The 19,395-nt window shown below is 44.7% G+C and overlaps 1 pseudogene; it reads left to right on the top strand.

Moving 5' to 3' along the window:
• The first annotated feature begins 206 nt into the window (after positions 1 to 206).
• Positions 207 to 1,808, top strand: LOC128780522 (adenylate kinase isoenzyme 6-like; annotated as a pseudogene).
• The last annotated feature ends 17,587 nt before the right edge of the window (positions 1,809 to 19,395 follow it).

The raw sequence follows: 19,395 nt of genomic DNA, 5'->3' as shown, positions 1-19,395 counted from the left end.
GTTCTCCATATCTCAACTTTTCTTTCCATATTTCCATCTCAAGATCCTTTTAGACCACATACTTAAGAGATTTCTTCAGTTTCACCTTCCAGTTCACTAATTTACTCTTCAGATATGCTCACTCTGTTGGTGCAGCCCATCTGTTAGTTTTAATATTTTGTGGAGGGGAGATTTTTTTTTTTTTTTTACAAATCCTATGCCTGCACTTCTTCCAAAATCCCCAGAAAAATCCTGTTCTGCTTACACTATTAAGATTTTCTAGAGCCCCTGTGCTGAGGTTTGCAGAGCCATCGCGGTGAGGACCATGTTGCTTCCAAACATCCTTCTCACCAGTACACCAGGGGTTGGAAAAACAACACTAGGCAAAGAACTTGCATCAACATCAGGACTGAAATACGTTAATGTGGGTGATTTAGCTCAAGAAGTTATATGATGGCTATGATGAAGAGTATGATTGCCCATTTTTAGATGAAGATAGAGTAGTGGATGAGTTAGAAAACCAAATGAGTGAAGGTGATGCAGATCCCGGCGTGCAGGATCCGGTGTTGTGGCTGCAATACACAAATACACATGGACTACAGAAATCCTGTGGAGGAAAAGGGACGGCACGGCCACTCTCTCAAGAGGAAAGCGCCCCTACCCTTGCCTTGACAGTCTTTTATTGTTTTTCTAGGCCCCTTACATCAAAGATGGTCCTCCTTTACTATGCAAAGGTTTGTTTTGGGTGGTTATCTTTTGCAGAGAAAGGAGAGGATGTCACTGAATACATCAAAGAAGAATATTTGCAATGTAAAAGGAGAAATGGTCGCTGTGTTCCATACCTGGAACGTCTAGCCCAGGTTTGGGGAAGATAAAGATACTCAGTAAACATTTGCTACCTCAATTCAGGGTGAGGGAGTTTTAGCAAGAGCAAGTCTCATAGCAGTCTAGGTACAATGCAGGCCTGATTTCCCACTGGAGAACCTATCCATGGACTTGGGTCCTGCCCACCAACCTCGTTCCCCACTGGCTTTTCTGAGTGGGGGCTGAGCCATATTTCCTACACTTGGAACAGTTCCCCACATGAAGGTAGAATTATTTGTCAGGATGGGCGGGGTAGGACAAAATGGCAGCCAAACTACAACCCGGAAGAGACGGCTGCCGTCAAACCAGGGAACCACCAATGATGGACTGCCACTTTGTTCAAGGAGACCAATCCCTAGCCCCCACGAAGAGAGCCAACCAGAATTTGGTGCATAAAACCCCGCCATATGCCCTGCTTGGATGCAACTTCCTTGCCCCGCTCTGCAGGCCAGAGAACCTCACCCTGGTTGCCAAACCCCAATAAAGCTCTGTACTGCCTAATTTTGTGTCTGATTGGCATCTCTTCCTTGGCAGAGCCTAAGAAAACCTTTCATTATTGTTGATTACCATGGTTGTAACTTCTTCCCTGAATGCTGGTTTCATAGAGTTTTTGTGCTGCAAACAGATAACAGTATATTGTACAAAAGACTTGAAACCAGGGGTTACAATGAGAAGAAACTGACAAATAATATTCAGTGTGAAATGTTTCAAGTTCTTTATGAAGAAGCATTAGCATCCTACAAGATGGAAATAGTGTATCAGCTGTGCAGCGATAAGCCAGAAGATCTAGAGAATAATATCAATGAGATATTGAAGTGGGTTGAGCAATGGATCAAAGATCAGAGCTCTTGACTTACAAGTCTGGCCACTTTACAATCACTCTAAATACTTCTCTGCCCACATCATATAAATTGTCCAATTATCAGTAAAACTTTTTAATTAAAATTATGCTGCAGAACTAGTAGGTGGATAGTATAAAGCTTTATGTTTGGGTTTTTTTTTCTTTGAGAAAGCTAAACAATATCAAGTATAATGAATATAATGATATTAAAAATAGAATAAAAACTATCATCATTTAATACTTCAGTTGCTAAAGAATAAATAAATCTGAACAACAACAAAAAAGATTTTCTTGGGTGTGAACTTTTGTTTATGCAATGAGTACCTCTTTTCACAGTATTGGTTTCTCACACATTTCTGGTGAATTCTGGATACATGTTCATTTTTGTACCATGAGGTCCATGTGAATCTGGTCAATAGAGAGAAATAGTGGGAAGATACTATGGGGCAGATTTTACTTCAGCCTGTCCAACATAAGCGAGGAAAGGTGCCTGCTGTTTGTAGCGTGCTCTAGTAGGGAGGATAGAAGTGGACATCTTTCTCCTGGGTTGTCTGGGCTACCTGGAGTACTGCTCCGTCTCTCTGACCTAAGCATCGAAGCAGTCCTTATTGCCTATTGCCTGCCCTGAGGGGGTCAAATGTAGAGGTGTAGAGGGATTCCTTTGTTTGCCTGATCTTCTTGGTAACCCCAAATGTTTAGCCTGTCATGTACTTCAGGCTTCCTTCTGCACCATATTTGCCACTTCCTGGTCTGAAACCTTTTTTTTTTTTTTTTTTTTAGCAATCCCTTATAGGGACATCTGGAGTTATGGTTTTCTTCATTGATCTGATTTTGACTATTTTCCTTCCTTCAGGGATTCTTCAGTTTCTGATGTACCAATGACATCCTTTTTTGTTTGCTAGCACTGCTTATATTTTTAAATTATATATTCTGTCATTTCTGGAAATTTTGTATGGAACAGAGCAAATGCCACTTTTGCTTAATCCCTGAACTTGAACAAAAAGACATGATATACTCTCAATAAAGAGTCGTTGGATAAGTGAATGGATTGTAATGTCTCGCTGTGTTTTATTGAAAAATTTTTTACATTTGAAAAATAATTGTTGATTTATTGACATAGTGACTGATTTCAACTGCCCCTACCTCCATGTTAAGTGGATGCAGAACTTGGGATCAGATGGTAAGATCTTTGGCCCCAGTTGTAAAGCTTTTCTTATCCTTCCCTGTTTTCTAAGGATTGGTCAATTGAAAAAAATACCCTAATGTGTCTCATTGTTAAAACAGATGTTCACATGAGCTAACACCCACTGGTTGCTCCTGATTTCAACTGCAACTTTGTAACCCTCCCAAAATATAAGGAAAATTTGGATTTCAGAGAAAGAGGTGGTCCTTTGATAGCACAAGAAGGTTATGAAATCAGTGGTTTTCCTCCTCTGCCTGTGAAGTACCCGTAAAAGTTCAGACATACTGTCTCATTTTATGTCATCTGAGTGGAATCCAGAGTACACATTTCTGTCCTGCAATTTATGCTCGTAATCCTGAGGCACTCGCAACCAGCAAACACATTATGGCATCCTGCAGAATGTGGCGGGGAGGGGTGCCAAGCCAAGGTTCTGTAGAACAAATCCCTGCCTGGGCTGGCAGGGTGGATGATGGGACATTACATATAACCTCATGAAGAGTTACATAAATAGATCATGAAGACTCTGATTCCACTGGAGAGGTTATCAATAATGTGGCCACTTCTCCTCAATGCACCAATCCCCTCTTCTGCCCTCAAGGTCTTACTTTCATTTCCATAAAACCTTCCCTAGGGCCTCCCAGCCCATGGAGAATTTTTTTTTTCTTTAAACTCTCACAGCATTATAGGTGGTGTCACTCACTGTGACACTGCACCTTACAGAGTTTTGTCCTACTTTAGCCAAAAGTTACATATAACAAATGTGATTTTGCAGAATACAGCTTAAGGGAAGGAAAATACTCCAGAAAAGAATAGTTATCACATTGTCCATGCAATACTCCAAACATTAAGCCAAAGTTTATTACACTTAAGTTGAATACAAAGTTAAGCTTGCTCATTAAAAATAGTTCTCATATTCCCCCAGTTACCCTTCAATTCATTAGGGTTATAGCCGAAGAGGTATGGTGGCAGCAAGAACAGCTACAACTTGACGTGATGAGAAAATGGTTTGGAAGAAAGGAGCACTAACAACTAGAAAATGTTGGGGGATGTTCAAGGAAAGGTCAAGTTAAGACCAAATCATTCAAAATACATGAAATTGTGTTCTGTGAATTGTTTTCTAAGGCAGAGGAGGATATTCTTTTAAAGATCTCCATCAAGAGTATTCACATAAAATGTTTCAGAACTTAAAGGCCATGAGAATATCCACTGCAGGAAGATTTATGTACATGGGGCACCCCATGTCCAAACCAACATGAATAAAAAGTCTCAAGCCACCTCTCCCTTCTGTGCTACACATGTGCTTAGCTATGTCCTGGCCATGCATCGCAATTCTCAGCGGTAAACTCTGAGAGATTAGGGTCCTACCTGCTATTTTGTTTCCCTCTCAGTGCCTAGGCTAGTGCTGAGCACATACAAGTTGAATGAACAAATGAATGAACAAATGGATGAATGAATGAACACATCTTACTTCTGATGCCTTTCTCTAACTTCTGTTTGTAGGCTCATGGCTTTTCATCCTTTCATTATTCTGGAGAAAGATTAGGAAGCAGTTTGTTTTTTGTTTCTTAACAAGGCACCCATGTAAATAGGCACTGCAACCCCACAGTCTGCATTAACACCCATTCTTTAGCCTCCTCATCACTTCCAGCACTACCATAAGGAAAGCATTTACCTATAGTCAGTCACACTCCAGGCTAACCTTACAAATATAAGTTCCTAGAAAAAAATACAGGATGCTGATTCTCTTAAAAGTGCTTCTTAATTCCTTCAAGACTGGGGCCTTGTAGGCCCAGCTCTTGAGGGGCCCTCATCCTTCCACCACCCACCAAATGGACTGACTCGAAGCCCAATCCCTAATCTAGATCAAAGTCCTGCCCGCATGCTTAGATGCTTGCGTCCCGAACAGGCAAACAGCTATAGACACCTGGGCAGACAGAAAGGAGATATCCTGCACTGACTACTTTAATCAGCTTAGCTGAGGAGGGCTCTGCCTGAGCAGGCTTTTGTGCTGGGATTCATCCAATCTGCCCTATCTTATGACTTCCTTGCATAGCACTGACTTGCCCCAAGAGAGATAGGAGAGGAAGAGAGAGGACGTGTGTACTAAGGAGACAGGGAAGAGGGTCTTGTTTAAATTCCTTAAGCACCCGAGGACTACCCATATGAAATGCAAACCAATTCTCAGACACATCCCTGGTTCACTGTTCATATTCCTGCCAATAGCACAACTTAACTCAAGCAGAGAATCAGACTCAAAAGAAATGGTCTACCTAAGACCAACCAGCTTAGTCCTCCATCACTCGACAGGCCCACCTTGCTGCCACTCCCCATGGATGAGAGCTTGCCTTCTTTTAAAGACCTTTGGAGGAATGGCTTCAGCCTCCCTCGTTCCCAAACACCCTGGACTCCTAGCAAGAACTGCTGATGTGTGTCTAACCAATACCACCCCTCTTACAGCTAAAACCTCTTCAAATTCCTTGGTTCCCAATAAGGCCAGAAAATGTTGGGTCCTTAGCTCCAGGAGACCATAGTGTAGAAGCAGACCTTAGTCACCATAACAGGACAAGGGTGCACAGGCCCATTGGGAAATACCTGCTTGATTGTGATTATGAAGAGGGGACATGAAGGGCAAGGCCCATACCCTAGTTACTGGTCTCATCTTCACCTTCATCAGTTAGCAGGGCTGCCATGCTGGGACTAAAGTACCAGTTCTAACCAGGGCTGTTACAACTCTGGCAGGCAGAGACTGTGTTCCAGAAGCCTGGCCTTGGGAAAGAGCTAGGGAAGACCAGGATCTAATACAAGGGCCACACCACAGCTGGACCAAAACCTACTCAGGGTATATGAAGGCTTAGAGTCAATGACCAAGTGCATGGGTCAGTTTGGAGGCAAAGGCCAAAAGTCAAAAACCAGCCAGATCTAAGGACAGGAAGCCCCATATTGGAGGGAGAGGACACCATGTTGCTGGAGGGTTACTTCCAACAGACTGGAGGCCAGGAGCATCTTTCTCCTGTCTACCCCTCCTTCATCTTAAAGATGCAGCTCTGGAGTCCAAGGTATGCCAGCTGTTGCTGAGCAAGTTTTTAGAGTCTGAGTCTGTGGTGCAGTGCAGATGGGAGGTGTGAAAGGGAAGCACTGGGTTCCCACAGAGGGCCCAGTGGTGACACCCTGCTGAATGTGACTGTTGCATGTGTGATTATGTGCTGGTGGAGACAATGCTGCCACAACTAAGAATCTCCATCTCTCTGACCAAAATCACCCTTTTCTCCTCACTACCAAGCACCGCCCCTCCTCTTAAAGCTGACATGCTTGTGTCTCTTCGATCCCAACATCTTTTCCTTGCAGTTCTCTGCCTTGTGACCTTGAGGCTTTATCCAATATCAAGGATTTAGTCTTTTCATTTCCTCCCAAGACTCCCAGTGTCATCACTTGCTTCTCTATGACCCATCCTGTCAACTGTCCCCGCAACACCTCAACTCCTTTGTCCCATTGTCTGCCCATTTCAGCCATCAGAGGAGTCAAACTTAACCCAGTCTAGCTGGATACCTTCTCTTCTGCTTGGGGTGAATAAATATGAAATTCATAACTAGTTAAATTTCCTTCTTACCCCCACACCAGTCACCTGGGAAATGTAGAAAGGTGTCACTTTTGTGGACATCAAAATCATTAAGCATTGGGTTAAGCAGTTCACTCTGTTCTTAAGTGTGGATGGGGACATGAGAGAGAACACACTGCCAAATATCACCAGAACTTGCTCTTTCACCTGTGCCCAAGGAGACACAACAAACTTGTCTTGGCAAAGGGATGAAGGCAAGACGAGCCCCCAGGGGTTTTTCCTTATTCATCTTTGTATTACCAGGGCCTGATACAGGGCCTGGCAAGTAAGAGTGATCAGGAGATGTAAATTGTATACTTAACAAATGAGTGAATGGACAATGAAGTGGTTTTTGGCCCTTTTCTGAAGAATGGTAAAGGAGCCTGAGGAGAATCACCCTGATCTCCTGGAAGAGCTTGGTGAGTCAGCCTTCCACCGGCAAGTGGACAAGCACTGTCCTGCTCCACCTTTGGCTCAAGTCTTACTCCTTCAGCCCACCCGCCCAACCCCTGCTATCTCCCACTCCCACCTTGTCCTTGTTCTTCAAAGACCATCAGTTGCAGATAACCCAGAAACTGAGGTCAGCCCTGAAGCACAACTCATTTTCAAAGATGGCTATCACTCGCTCAAGCGTAGTGCAATGATATTCCTGGGATTCAGAGACCAATCCATAGAGTGCTGCAAGGGTAGCAGGGAGTTAGAGCCCCACCACCTTCCCTTCCCACAAGGGGAAGCATACACACCTATAAGTACCATCCTCTCCTTCTCAGCCCTAACAGGGATTCCGGGGTGCTGTGCTGAGAAAGACCAACCCATCCACCTCTTCCCCAATATCTTTCTTTTCAGACCATACTTAATCCACCCAGCATGGGCAGGAAGAGTGAAAGAGAAAGGTTGTCAACACCAACAGCATCTCTATCAGGCTTGCCCCTGCCCCAAAGCAGGCCGAGAAAGGTCAGATGGAGAAGAGCACCCACTCACACCAGGCCTGCTCTCAGCCATTATCTGCCCCTTCCATAGCCTTCTGGGATCCACATGCAGAGGGACCCAGACTCTTCCTGACCTTCTCTCCTCCCTCCCTGATTCTAACAAAGCCTTCCTCGACCCTCCTGATCCTCACCATGACACATTGCCAACATATATTTGGACACAACAAATATATCCTGATGTGTCATGTGCAGGATATATTTCCATATGCACCTGATGAAGAGAGTTGTACCTGGGAGGGAGAGTACAAGAAAAATGTCCCTATCCCAGAGAAAGGAGACTCCCAGCCTTAGTGTAGAAAACCTTATCGATTAGGGGCCAGCTCAACATCGTCCTCAGGTAGTTGATGATGGCATCTATGAACTTCAGGCACAGTGCAGTTTCTACCTTCTCATGTATGATATGGAGTTGCAGTGACTGGAGGATGTATACAATTTCCTCTTTGGGGAACTATAAGAGAGAGGAGACTCAATAAGAAAGGAAGGTTGGAGGATGGAGATTTTTTAAACGAGAATAATGATCCTGATAAAGGAAGAGGAGGCATGAATCTAGAGAGGATTAAAGCTGGACCCAGGGTTGAGGGGGATGGAGAAAGTATGGGTCAAACTAAAGACATAGGACCCTGACCTGGAGCTGTAGTGCTCTGCTGACTGGAAATTCTTCCCACTCTCCTCACACAACGGGAGTATACCCAACCAGCTACCTCTATGGAGGTAGTTCTACCTTGGCTGGAGCCAGGAAGATGTCTGAGAGGTCCTCACTAGATCTGCACATTGGGGTGCTTTCATCAAGTCCTTCATGCTCATTTTCAAGGCATGCTTTTTCAAGTTCCGCTTAGCTGTCTCTGAGGAATGTGCCATAAATCTGAACACCTCTGTAAGGAATACAGAGGGTGAGCAGGAGGAACTGTTCCTTTGTGTTCTTAGGCATGGAGTGAGGGTAATATGCTTACTTCACAGGGTGCTGTGAAGATAAAATGAAGTAATAAACACATGTATTTGTTTTTGTATTTGTCTTTTTATCCCTAGCCCAGTGCCTTGCTCATTACTGGCACACAGCAAATGGCACCCATGGTCTCCTCTCCTAGACTAGCCCCCACCATCTCTTGCCTGTCAACTTTCACCTGATGCACTTCTTCTGCCCCAACACACCTGAGCTGCCATCCACCCCAGAAGATGCCATACTTCCTTATCTCCACCCAGTTTACACTGCCTGCAGCTCCTGTCTTCACCCTCACACCCACCCGATCGATGCCTTCCTGCTCTTTGTTGCATTAATTCCTCATAACTGTTGAGGGTTCTTAGGAATTACCTCTTGGAAGTTTATTCTGAGCACCCTGAGACTAGTTGCTGCTCCTAAATGTTTCCAGAGCAGTATTTTCACACTCCCATCAAGGCCTTCACTTTGTCATGCCACATTGCAATGACCTTCTCTCTCAAGTGCTCTTCCCCATTCAAGGCATCTCCTCAAGGGTAGGGATTACGTATTACTTATCCTTATATCTCTGTGACCTAGCACAGGACTTCAGGGATGCCAGGTTGTCAATAAACATTTGCCAAATAAACAAATTTAAACATGGAATTCTATCCAGGTGGTATTCAAATTCTCTCATTATTTACTTGTTTACAATACTCTTGCTTATTTTTCTCTTTATCTCTGAGGTAGGGATTGTCAGCCTATCCAAAGGCAAGCTCCCTGAGGGCAGGGTCCCTGGCAGGGTGGTGCCCTGTAGAATTAGGTTGCAGGTAACTCTCATCACACATGGATGTTTGCTTGGTTTCTGACAGAAGGGAAATCCAGTGTGAGAAGACTGGGTCCTCATCTTACTTTGTGTAAATCAATCCTAGTGGCCCTGGAGAGTCCTGGGTTGTTTCTAAGGTACTGGGATAGTGGTGATCACGAGAGGTGGCATTGGAAGCAAGGGGTAGAGAACATACATGAAGGGAGGTACAGGGCAAAGAGTTGGAGGAAATACATGGTTTCTTCTTTCAGGTGTCAGGGAGAATTGTGGACATTTGCCCCAGGGGACTGTCAGCCAAGGACTGACTTTACCACCAAACTGGTTTTAGCTTTTGTTTTAAAATCAATTTTCAGGCATGTCAGAGCTTCTGAGTGTCCCAGGAGTTCACAAATGAATCTTCCTGTTTTTAGTTAAAGGGATTCCTGGAGCTTTCTTCTGCCTGACACCTGGGCTTGAATGCCACCAGCCCTCTGCCCTGCAGAGTCCTACATCTGCATAATTCTGTCATCTTCTGAGTTGATAGACATTCATTGCTTTCAATCTCTAACAGAAGGGGAAAGAAATTGCAAGCAATCTGCAGACCCCACTCTCACACATTGTCCTGCAAGAGCCTAAGCACTGACTCTTTCCTCCAGCCACACTGGTCAGACCAGCCGCTGGGGTCTGGGGAGGGGAAGGCACTGGCCACTACTGTGCTCCCCTCCTGGGAGTGTGGCACCCCAGACCACTCTTGTTTGTTTTGCTCCCTCTGTTCCACATCTTATGGAAATCCAGTAATGTTTACAGAAGATACAAGGGGCTGAAGGGTGATGAATTTTGTGCCTCAAGTTCTCTTTTTAGACACCCTTTTCCATGTCAGAGCTTTTAAAGTTGAATTTCTGATAATTTGCTAAGAAATTGGGTTGGGCTGGTTGGTCAGCAGAACTTTAGAAGTCATGTAATTTGTCTACTAAGAATAAGCATCTTTATAGAGGGAAGACCTCATTTGGGTAAGCAGTCCTAAGACCAACTTTAATAAAAATTCCTTTACCCTCCCTCGCAACACTGTAAGTTTCCAATGGTACTCTGCATCAAACCCTGTGCTGGGAAATATATGGTCACTTGCAATTTCCAAAGAACTTTGAAGTAGACATTATCCTAACCTTCCAGGTGAAGAAAAGGAGGCTCAGAGAAGTTAAGTAACTTGTTCTGATGTCACATGGCTTGCAAGTGGCAGAACTGGGGTTCAGAGTTAGGCTTTTCTTCTATCAGAGCCCTGCAAACTTCTGCTAACTTTCCAAGAAGGGCTAATGGCAAATTCATTAATATATTCATTTATTTATCAAACATTTCAGCACTTACTAGGCTTCAAATACTACTTTAAAATTTAGAAGTGTTAAGTTTAGCATAAAAAGGAAAAGGATCAGATGAGCTGAGTGGCAGGTAAAACACGGGTACAGTGGAACCCATGTCTTACGGCAACCTGTAGTTCACCTCCTGTAGCTGGAAAGAGCTCTGCAGACCTGTCCAGTCACTTTTTCTCGTTCTCACTTATAGAACCAAAAGAAAGGAAGAGAGAGAGGAGGAGGAATGAGGCAGTACCTTCCAAGTCTGCCACTCTCTGCACCTGCTGAGGAGATCTGACTCACGAAACCGTGCTATGGGCATTAGTGTATCCCTCATATACACAGTAGAGGCCTTTGGAATCTTTCCAAAGGATCCACACTCCACCCCCCTGCCCACAGTGTGTTTCTCGCTTTTATTGCTGGGTTAAAAATTCAGGTGGGCCAAGTCTTAGGAGGTATGCTATTCCTTCATTCAATACTTCCCAACCCCTCCCCCTGACAACACACACACCCTACCACCAACACAAATAGTCCCCTTCCACATAGGAAAGGATAGTGTCATTTATTATCCTATTATCCCACCTACAGCTGATTGGGCCAGGGATGGGGATGGGACTTAAGTACAGCCCATTGGTTGACCAGCCAGTGGCCCAGGAGGTAGTCTGGCATGCAAGTTACTAACATGGGTCATTGAGACAATGGTCTAACCAAATTCTCTTGAGAAGTTTGAATGTAAGATAAAAGGCAGCTGGTAGTGTGGCTAGAAGCTAAAAGATACAGAGAAAGAAACCACAAGTAAGCAAAAGTCGTGAATAAGCAGAAACCACATGTTGGCAGAGACCACCAGGATCAGTAGAGGCAGAGAATTGATCAGTGGAGGCAGAGAATTAGGAGTGGAGAGCCCAGTGGTAAACTAAAGAATCTCCTCTTTGTGGAGTGGAGATGACCAGCCCCCTGGAGCTGCTGCAGATCCGGAATCCTGTTCCAAGCTTCAAGAAGCCAATGTGCACTCAGTGTTTACGAAACCCTCAGGCTTAGTGGCTTCCTAATTTCCAGAAATGCCCTATAATAAATCCTATTACTGAACATAATCTGAGATGGCCTTTGGGCTCTTTAAACCTACAGGCGCTCACAGGTAGGGAGAGGAAGGAGGAAGACTGGGAGCATGGGGGAGTCATTCCATTTCTGCCTTTCTCATTCCTTCCAAAATCACAGCAGGATGCACGAGCCCAGGTCGAAGTCCTGGGTGGAAGATTTGGCTCTCTATCCAATCTCTGATAGTCAACCACTGAAACACTCCCCAGGTACCTCCATCATTACCACATGCTTCTCCATGAAGAAACCATCACTCCTTCACTCCCCCAGCCCCCACTCAGCTTAGTTCTAATCTCCCAGAACTCAAGACACAGGTCACCATTTCTTTATTTTCAAACCCTGGACTTCACCAAGAGTGGCCCCAATGGAAACCACTATATGAAAGCAGAGGCTTTCCCTTTAAACATGCCTTTCCTATAGCAGGTTTGGACCCATGTCTTTAAGAAACTCCTAAATGTTTATTTTAAAAAGCAGGCCCTGTGTCCCAAAGCCTGTGTCAAGTCAGAACTTAGGGTCCCTTGAAGTAGCCTGAGAATCAAATGGTGATTTAGAGCTAAGGAGCTTATCCCAAATCACCAGGTTGATGTTTAGCTGAAAGAGGGCTTCAGTTCTCCTCTCTCTCTACCCCTAAGTCTCCCTTTTAAGCCAGGCTGGGGCACAACTGTCCACCAAAGGCAGTGATTTACAATGTGCATACATAGTCCCTACATCCTGAGATACCATTCTTAGGTGGGTGCTCACTTCACAACCTACCCCATTTTCTGCATCTAGAAAACACCAGTGGACACATCCATGCCAGCCACGGTTTCCCAGCTATCCCACGGAGGTGGGGCACACGTGTATATCCCACTCACTCAGGAAAAACACAAATGACAAAGGGCCTGGTGAAAGGAAGCAGTTTGAATCAGGTCTTCCCTGAGCTGCTCCCAACCACAACCTGTCTCTCATGCACCCCCTTTCCCTCCACTATAGCTTAAATGCTGTTCTTAGGCCTCTGAGTAAAAGGCACTTTGAGTCTTTGGCAAAGATTAACAGTTAGTACAACTGGTACAGCCTCCATGAGCTCCCAGATGTTCAAGACAGTGGAGGATATGAAGCACTCTGATCATCCACTCCCTGGGGCTACCGAGGTCAAGGGATGCTGCATTTCCACAGACACAGCTCCCTCTCGTTCTCTGGCACCTCTTGGAAATGACCAGTTCCACTGGCCTTATCTTTCTAGCTAAGATTTGACCTCAGAGGATTTAATATTTCTTTAAAAGATTGCAATTTTATTAGAAAAAATTTTTTTTCACAAATTTATTACCTATGACCCACTCCTCTGCCTTCTTAAACTAAGCATTTTGAAAAGTGACCTTTTCATGGTGACTTGCTTGGTGACTTTCATGGGGTTGTTAATATAAATTCCCATTGCTGTGTTGAAGTATATGTAATACCCCCAGAGTGCAGAGACCATGTCTTAGTCATTGCTGTGTCCCTGGGCACTGAGGGCAACATGTGGCCAAGGAGGGATGGTGCACACATGTGTGGGTTGCACTGGTGACAGCCAACAGGTTTCACAGATCTGGAAGTAGGCAGAGCTTGCAGCTTGGGATGGCACATGGCTTTCCTTAGCACCTCAATCTTCCCTTGCTCTCAGGTTATCAGGTTGTCAGATGCTCTTTTCATTTAACATCTTTTATTAACATACACTTCACTTATCATAAAATTTACCCCTTTAAGGTGGCTTTCATTATATTCACAAAGTTGTGCAACCATTACCACTATATAATTCCAAATATTTTCATCACCCCTTCAAAAGAAATCCCATACCCATTTATTGTCACTCCCCATTCCCCTTCCCTGAGTCCCTGGCAACCACTAATCTACCTTCTGTCTCTCTGGACTTGCCTATTCTGCACACTTTTAGAAATGGATTCAAACACTCTGTAGTCTTCTTCCATTTAACCCAGTGTCTTCAAGGTCTATCCACCTATCAGGACACATTGCTGCTCTTCCCTGTTTCTGCTTCTGAGCATTCTTTCACCTTCTCCTCTGCGTTTTAAACTTCTGTGACCACTATAGAAAAATGTGTTTTTTTAGGTATGCTTTATTGATTATGCTATTACAGTTTTCCCATTTTTTTTAACAGACTCAAAATTCCTGTGGCTTTGCCCAAAACCTTATAAAGAAAGTAGATAATCTGCCAGGGAGGGCTTCTAAAGGTAGGCCTGCTGGGGGAACCAAAGCAACATTTGTGATAGATCCAGACCACTAAAACTGAAAAGCAGGGGGAAAGAAAAAGAAAGGCAGCTCTCCTGGGAAAAAAGGAATAAAAAGAAATCCACCTGAGTGTAAAGCAGTTCTTACTGGGCAGTTGGAATTCCCAGTCTGCCCCATACACAGAGAAATCCTGTCAAAATACCCACCCCCACCCTAACCAGATATACACTGAGGAAAACCTCATGGGGACACAACCAGAGGAAACCCTCCTCAGCCCTTGTTTATTGCCTTCTGTCTAATGGGGCTGGAGATTGAGTCCAATGGCTCCTCGCTGATCATCTCCTCTCTCTCTCTCTCTCTCTCTCTCTCTCTCTCTCACACACACACACACACACACATACACACACACACACACACACACACACACCCAAGAGGATGGCAAACATGTTTTTCCTGTCTCTCTCTGTGTCCCCCTGCTCCGGGCTGTGTTCATCAGAAGGTAGAATCTAGAATTCCTAGGGACTTCCAAAGACTCTGAGGACAGCACCCCTCTCCTACTCCCAACCACACCTTCCCCTAGCACTAACCCCTGCCTTGAGGATGGGAAAGGGAATACCGAGGCAGGAAAAGGACACTGGGAAATCTGGACTCTTAATTTCAAGTCTAGCAGAGGAGTGCTACCAATGATTCCCACAAGACCCATCTTCCTTCCTCTCTGCATTTCCACCTCCATCCTCCTGAGAGGGACTTACCACCATGAGGTTTATTACTGACAGTTTCTGGGGGAACCTGAATCCACAGGCCAAGTGCTGCTGGCTGCTCAGGGTGTTTGTCAGGATGGTCAGGGCATCCAGGTAATTGTGCTGCAGGTTCTTGTCCTGAATGAACCAGGAAGCTCATAGACCTCCAAGGTGAGCATGACCCTGGGACCAGGGCACACTACCTATAGCAAGTCTGGGGGATGAGGAGGTAAGCCTTCTGTAGCCTTTCTCAGGCTGACACTCTGCATCTTCCCTGTGAGGGCAGCCCAGGACATCCCTGTGGGGATGGGGCCAGCCTGCTCAACAACCCCCTTCCTGACTCCGCCTCATAGAACTCCTCAATTAGGATAGATCTAGCTTCCTTGTCTCTCAAGACACCATCTTTCCTGTGGATAAGTTCTTCTGAAGCATATCTGGTTGGGAATGGAAAAGGCTTCGTCTCCATCCCTGGGGACCCATGCTGTGGTCAAACAGCAAAGGCAGGAGAATAGTATGGGGCTCCTTCTATCTCCCCTGAAAGCTTCCTCCTATGACTATCAGGCAATTTAAGCTTTACTCATCCCTTCATCAAAGAAGGCAGTGCAGAGCCCAGAGGTACCTTACAGAGCATGCCAGCAGGGAAAGAGACAGTTTTGTACAGACTCAAAATTCCTGTGGTCCCTGATTGGCCAATTAGAATCTCAAGTGGGATTAAGTGAAAGGATTGAAATGTCAGAGAAGAAACTGTACTAGCCCCACCCCCTGACTCCCATTCAAGGCCAGGCATTTTTCTGGAAGGGCAGGGGAACAGATGGCAGAGAAGGGATGGCTGGAGCAGCAGAGTAAGCAGGAAGTACCTTTTCCACAATGCAGTTGTGGTAGTGCTGCAGGACCAAGGCCAGGATGTCATCTAAGTATGGTAAGATGGCTTCCTTGCTCTCTACAATAACGTTGCTGAAGATTAAGCATATAGTATAACACACCATCGCCCATTCCCTTTGCTGATGTTCCTGTAGGGGGAAGAGGAAAACTTGGCTCCTCCTCACCTAACCCACCTTGCCTGATGGGGAAATGGAGGTTCAGTGAGAAAAAGGTAGCCCAGAGGGTAAGGGAGGGAAGATGGGGCAGTGGAATGGTGAGCAGTTTGGGGAAGAGGGCATGCAGCTGCTGATACCAGGGCCTAAAGTGTACACAGGAGGGGACAAGAAAAAGGGAGGGGTGGGGGAATCTTTCCCACATTTGGTCAGAGGGAAAGAGATGCCCTTATAGTACATCGCAAAGCCTCAGAGAAGTGGGAAGCAGGGGTGATACGGATGCCTTGGAAGGCTCTGTGTGGGAGGTGGGCAGGGCCTTCTGGGAATGGTATGACCTTCATGAGTTTCAGGATGGGAGGTGAGTCCTTGTCACTGAGGACAGCACTATAGAGTCCCACTTCTTCCAGGACAATCTTCAGATGTTTCCTGAACACGACACTGAGCGCCACAGCAATGCCCTGTAACAGGGAGAGCCTCAACCCCATGCCACAGCTCAGGGTGAGCCAAGCACCTGCTATGCTCCCCAGAAGCGGGATTTAGAGAGAAGAATGGAGAGGAAAGGAGGGAAAAGAAATAGAAGGGAAATCTGGTTGCCCAGATTTGCACTGTTTAAAATCCAGATGGAGAACAAAATATCTTTGCAAGAACTAAATTAAGAAGCCAATTATTTAAAAAAATTAGAGTCATGGGTTTAAAAAAATCTTGATATTATCAAATCCAACATTGCACAATTGAGATTATGTACTAGGAATTCAGAGAATGGTTGTTCTGAGGAGGGAACAGAGGGGGAAGAACAAATCTCAGGCACCTTATTGACAGGATTGGATAGCTGATCAGAGAGGAGTCACAAGAGAGGGATGACACATACAATGCGAATATTTCTAGTTGAGGGGAACAGAAAACAACAGTAACTCTGACCAAAATAAGCAGGTGAAAAGGGGAGGCTGTTTAGGTTGGAGAGAGAAGAAGGAGTGAGTCCCTGGATGTGTTGTATGGGAGGCAGTGGCACAACAATTAAGTGGAAATGTTTTCAGCACCAGTGGATCTGAAATTTGGAGCTAGAAGTAGGTCTGGGAATCAACAACCTAAAGAAAGTGAAAAGCACTGAGGCTTGGGGACTCTGTGGTTCCCACCAGGAAAAGCCTTTACTTAAATCCTTCTGCCTCACTACAGGCCCCTTTAACTGGAGTGTCAGCCAAGCTTCTGAGAGCTTATTCAACGAAGATGCTGGGCACAGAGCCAAAGAAACACTCAACACAGACATGCAGGTGCCAGCTGTTTGCCAACTGACTCATTCGTACTGGAAGGGCCACCATTAAAAATCTGCAGCAAGAGAAGGCAGAGTGGACCTTGGGACACTGACAGGCTCCAAAACACAGATCCTCAAAAAGGGGTGAAATTTTAGTGGGACTTGTAGTCTTTGGACTCCAAGTAGATGAAGGGAAATTTTTACCTTGTTAGAAAGGAGGGACTGGTGGAGTATCAGAAGGGGATTCTACACATAGGCCATGCATAACAACAGCAATCCTGAGACAGAAGAACAAAGTAGCAGGAGGAATCATGCTACCTAATATCAAACCATATTATAAGGCCATAGTAATCAAAACAGCCCGGTAGTGGCATAAAAACAGATATATAGATCAATGGAACAGAATAAAGAGCCCAGAAATAAACCTACACCTTTATAGTCAATAAATATTCGACAAAGGAAGCAAGCACATACCAGGGCTAAAGATAGTTTATTTAATAAATGGTGTTGAGAAAATTGGACAGATACATATAGAAAAATGAAACTAGACCACCTTCTTACACCACACACAAGAATAAATTTAAAATGGATTAAAGACTTAAATATTGTACCCCAAACCATAAAAATCCTAGAAGAAAACATGTGCAGCCAAATCTCGACACAGTTCATGGAAATATTTTGTCAGCTATCACTCCCCAGGCAAGAGAAACAAAAGAAAGAATAAACAAATGGAACCCCATCAAACTAAAAAGTTTCTTGTACAGCAAAGGAAAACATCAACAAAATAAACGGACAGCCCACAGGATGGGAGAACATATTCACCAATATATCTACTAAGGGGTTAATATCCAAAATTTATAAAGAACTTACAAAACTCAACACCAAAGTCACAAACAACCCAATTGAAAAATGGGCAAAGGACCTAAATAGACACTTCTCCAAAGAGGACATACAGATGTTCAATAGACATACGAAAGGATGTTCAACGTCGTCAATCATCAGAGAAATGCAAATTAAAAACACAGGTACATCTCACACCTGTCAGAATGGCCATCATTAATAAATCAACAAACAAGTGCTGGCCAGGATGTGGAGAAAGGGGAATCCTTGTGCACTGTTGGTGGGACTGCAAACTGGCGCAGCCACTGTGGACAGCAGTATAGAGATACCTCAAAAAACCCAAATGGACCTGCCTTTGGACCCAGTGATCGCACTTCTGGATATATAGCCAAAGAAACCTAAAACACTAATTTAAAAGAACATAAGCACCCTTGTGTTCACTGCAGTGTTATTTACAATGTCCAAGATATGGAAGCAGCCCAAGTGTCCATCAGTACATGAGTGAATAAAACAACTACAGGACATTTACACAATGGAATACTACTTAACTGTAATAAAGAAGAAAATTTTACCCTTTGTGACAGTATGGATGGATCTGAAGAACATTATGCTAAGTGAAATAAGCCAGAGAAAGACAAATGCCATATGATTTCACTCCTATGTGGATCTAATGAACAAACCGAACTTAGAAGCAAAACAGAGACAGACTCATAGTAGAGAGCAGGCTGACAGCTAAGTGAGTGGAGGGTAGGGAGTGGAGGGATTGAGCAAAAAGGAAAAAGGACTCATGGGTATGGACAACAGTGTGGTGATTATGGGCTAGGAGTATAAGGAGACTAAATGAAAATGGAAAAATTACAATAAAAATTAATTAATTAAAAAAGGAGAGGGTTCTATTCTGTCCCTCTTCCTATGTCACCTGTGGCCATGGCTTCCACTCATCCTGGTCATGATCATTACCATCATCATCATCCTAACTGACATCATCCGAATATTAGTGTTTAGTTTGTACCAGCCTTATACATGCCATTTCATTGATCCTCACACTAACTCTTTGAGGGACACCATGTTACAGAGAGGGAAAATTTGTTTCCCAAATCTAGACACCCAGCCCAGATCAGAGTTCCAAATCTACATGGCTACTGGACATCTCCACCTGGCACCCCCAATCCCTCCTGGTCAAAAACTGAATGCATCGTCTTCCTCCCCCTTTTGTTTTGGGTTTCTCAGTCTCTTCTCCCACCAAGATGCCAGAAACCCTGGAACCATCCTGGATGTTTTCTCCCCTCTTGTCTTTCTCTTCTGTATCCAGTCTGTCCTCAGGTGCTAGCAGAGTTCACTTTTACTTCCTTGTCAAAGAACTCCGCATTCTAGTACTGCTAGACCCCTGACTGTTCTCTAGATGGGCCCCCAAAAGCTCCTGATCCAGAGTCTTGACTCACAGTGTTATGTCAAGTGGGAATGACTGCCTCCCTCCTTCTTTGAAACCGGCCTCAAGCAGCCCAAGTCCCAGGCAGCCCACATGGCCACTATGCCTCAGCGACAGTTCACGTAGCCTTCAGTAGGCCATTCTGTGTAGTTAGCTATCTCCTTCCTGTACGTGTCATCTCCCCATTGATCCTGTTTGCACCTTGGGCTTGGTGAGTCACTGCTGCTGCCCACGATGGTGATGGGTGCTCTGAGAATCTGTCGGGGGAAGGGCCTTGGAATGGGGAGGCCT

This window comes from Desmodus rotundus, chromosome 3 (genome assembly GCF_022682495.2).
Source record: "Desmodus rotundus isolate HL8 chromosome 3, HLdesRot8A.1, whole genome shotgun sequence".
Classification (NCBI taxonomy): Eukaryota; Metazoa; Chordata; class Mammalia; order Chiroptera; family Phyllostomidae; genus Desmodus; species Desmodus rotundus.
Note: the sequence above shows the minus strand (reverse complement) of the source record. Positions and strands in the feature narration are given on the sequence as shown.